Source organism: Mytilus trossulus, unplaced genomic scaffold (assembly GCF_036588685.1).
Source record: "Mytilus trossulus isolate FHL-02 unplaced genomic scaffold, PNRI_Mtr1.1.1.hap1 h1tg000050l__unscaffolded, whole genome shotgun sequence".
Classification (NCBI taxonomy): domain Eukaryota; kingdom Metazoa; phylum Mollusca; class Bivalvia; order Mytilida; family Mytilidae; genus Mytilus; species Mytilus trossulus.
The window spans coordinates 4792066-4795929 of NW_026963292.1; positions in this window are offsets into that span (position 1 = coordinate 4792066).

The following is a 3864-nucleotide window of genomic DNA, read 5'->3' on the forward strand; positions in this document are numbered from 1 at the left end:
ATACCATATACTGTTACTTCACAGCTGTACAACTGTATCATTTGCTATTGATGTATTTGTCTGTAAACCTTTTTATCAGCATGTTTTTTTTCTGAATATAGCATATCTATATATATAATTACGTTTAAACAAGTGACAACTCTACAACAGACCCATCCATTGGAACATTAGTGAAGGTGATACACAGCTGAAAACACATATTGATCATATTGATTCATATTTACTCTAAATATCAAGACCACAATGTTAAATCTGCAGATGTTTGGAAGCAAATTTGTGTTTTTCCCCTGTTGGGATTTGAACTCATGCTATTGGGATATCGAGACAACACTGCCATCACTGTATCTAGCGCTCTAGACTACTCAGCCATATATATTTTTATACATATAATAGACAAACAGCAATCTATGGTGGTATTTATTTTAACCTTGATGATTTCTGCATCCTAGGTGAAATGGATTTAAATACAAAACATCAGATTGTTTTTGTTCAGTAAAATGAAGATAGCAATTGAAAATAAGAAACAGACCAACTTATCAAACAATAAATTCTGTGGCTTTGTGGTGATTACTGATCATTTTGTCTAGCCTACCTCTGTATCCTCAGAAAATACTATTCCAATGTTTATCTTAAACAATAATTTATTGGTATTAAATCTTTATTGAAGAAATATATACATGTATATGCAATATATATATGCAAAGGAGGAATGGTTGAGCGGTGAATGATTAATTTGAATTTCAATTTTGGACATTGTACCTGAATTAACACATTAACACATTTTAATGTGAATATTGGCAAAGTCCAATTATACCCAAAGACACCAGACAAAGTATACTATTAAATAATTTTACATATTTTTATTTAATTAGGAACAATTTTGAAAGTTCGACTAATACTTAAAATGCTTCTAACAAGTACAAGAAATTCAGGAAATCAAAATTAAAGGACAATGTGCTTGTCATGTTATTTATTGAAGTTTATTTGTTTTTCACTATTACACAAACTTGCTTTCACTAAAAGAAGAATCATGGTTTAGCTAGGTTGAATGTACACTTTTACTAGGAAAATAATAATGTTTTTACAATAATTTTGTATTTGATTACCATATGATTAAATGTATTAACTGTCTATACATTTTTGTTATTCATTCACCCTACCAGCATGCTTTTTTGCAAACGGCAAGAACCAATTTTTTTTAAGTATGACCCTGCCATAGCGAAAGGGGCATTAAGTTTTACCATTGTCCGTCTGCATGTCCGTACATCCCATAATTTGTTTCCGGTCTCTAACTTTAGTTACCTCAAACAAATAATATGAAACTTATACACAATGCTATTTACCACAAAACATAGATTAAGATTGAATTTTTGTGGTGTCACTTTATCGGTTCTATAGTTATGCCCCTTTACAAATAGAAAAATTACTAAATTTTTGGATTCCGTTCTCTAACTTTAGTTTGCCATAACCAAATGTTATGAAACTTACACACAATGCTTATTATCTTAAAACAAAAACACAGACCAAGTTTGAAATTTGGTGGCGTCACTTTTACCGTTATAGAGTCATGCCCTTTACAAATGGAAATTTTGCTGAACTTTTCGTTACTGTTCTATAACTTGAGTTTGCCACAACCAAATGTTACAAAATCTATACACAATGCTTATTACTACAAAACACAGATCAATTTCGAATTTTGGTGCGTCATTTTTACCATTCCAGATTAATGCCCCTTTACAAATGGAAATATTGCTGAATTATTGGTTTCTGTTCACTAACTTTAGTTTGCCTCAACCAAATGTTATGAAACTTATACACAATGCGAATTAACACAAAAAACAGATCAAGTTCGAATTTTGGTGGCATCACTTTCATTGTTCTGGAGTACTGCCCTTTTTCAAATGGAGAAATTGCTAAATTTTTCGTTTCTGTTCTCTAATTCAAGTTTGTCTCAACTAAGTGTTATGAAACGTATACATTATTACCACAACAGTCTGATCAAGTACAAATTTGGGTATTGTCACTTATACAGATTTTGAGTTATCTCCCTTTAACTGGGGGGGGGGGGGGGGGGGGGGCACTTATAAAAAGGTCAAATTTCTTCCCTCAACACCTACCAAATTTGCGCCTTTTTGACCAAAACAATTTTTCAACTATTGATAGGTCCTATACATATAAGGGTTTCTGGGATATCACAAAACAAGTAGTGAGGTCAAATGTGAAGGTTAACCTTAGAAAGCTTTAACACACTCTTAAAACCCTTAAAATAAGGTTAAAACACATAATTCCCTATCCGAGAAATGACCTTTTAACCTTTGTCAAAATCATTGGTCCACGATGTCATTACAAAAGACTCCACGTGTGTAGGACCTTTGTTTCGAGAGTTAAAGGTAATGTTGTTTTTTTCAGAAACAGATAACAGGGGTTATGCCCCTTACGGATAGGTCCAATCTCGGGTCAAAATTTAAAAAAAGTGTGCCTTTATGACCAAAACATTTTTCCCTATTACCATTTCTGTAAGTATAATCGTTTTTGAGATATCCAGTAAAAGGTTTTAAAGTCAAAAGTCAACCTCGAAAAGCTTAAAAACACTAAAAATCCTATAGATAAGGTCTAAAACATAATTTGCTATCTTGGATTTGACCTTGTGACCTTTGTCAAGGTCATTAGTCCCCAATGTAATTGCTGAAGATCCTATGGGTCTTGGACCTTTGGTTATATAGTAAAAACGTAAAAGCTGGTATTGTCTTTTCAGAAACCTAAAACAGGGGTTATGCCCCCTTCAGAAAGGTCAAAACTCTTCGGTCACATGTAAAAAAAGTTGCGCCTCATCCACCTAAACGTTTTTCACTATTTACTATTTCTGTAAGTACAATCGTTTTTGAGATATTGACTAAAAAGTTGCAAGGTCAAAGGTCAAGGTCAACCTTAAAAGTTTTAATACACGCTGAAAATCCTTTAAAGAAGGTCAAAAACACATAATTCGCTTTATGGGACATGACCTTGACGTTTGACCTTTGTCAAGGTCATTAGTTCCTAATATCATTACTGAAGCCCCAATGGGTCTAGGACCTTTGGTCATATAGTAAAAGCTGATTTTGCCTTTTCAGAAACCTAAAACAAGAGTTATGCCCCTTACAGAAAGGTCAAATCTCTTCGGTCAAAATATATAAAAGATGTCAACCTTAAAAAGTTTTAAAACACACTGAAAATTCTTTAAATAAGATCAAAAACACATAATACGCTATATGGGATTGACCTTGACCTATGACCTTTTGACCTTTGTCAAGGTCATTAGTCCCCAATGTCATTATTGAAGACCCCATGGGTCTAGGACCTTTGGTTATGTAGTAAAAGCTGATTTTCTCTTTTCAGAAACCTAAAACAGGGGTTATGCCCCTTACAGAAAGGTCAAATCTCTTCGGTCAAAATGTAACAAAGTTGCGCATTAATGACCCAAACATTTTCCACTATTCAACACTTCTGAAAGTATTGAGGTTGCTGAGTTGTTCTGATAACAAGGTGTTAGGTCAAAGGTCAAGGTCAACATACACATTTGACCTTGAGGTATTATTTGACGTCACATGAATTGATGATGAATGGTGAAGATCCTAGGTGTCTACGACTTATGGTTTCTGAGTTTTGGTGGCCAACCGACACCGGTTAATTTTCATAGGGGCATAACCCTACCAATGAGTCGTTGAATCTTTTCGATCCAAATGTAACGAAGAACTGGGGTCTGGTCCTGAACAAATTTCACCCTTTGTTTTTTTTCTACCTATTACGGTTGCTGTGTTGGAACGATAACAAGGTTTTTGGGTTTCGGAGGGATAACTCCGAACCGACAAAATATTTCGACTCACA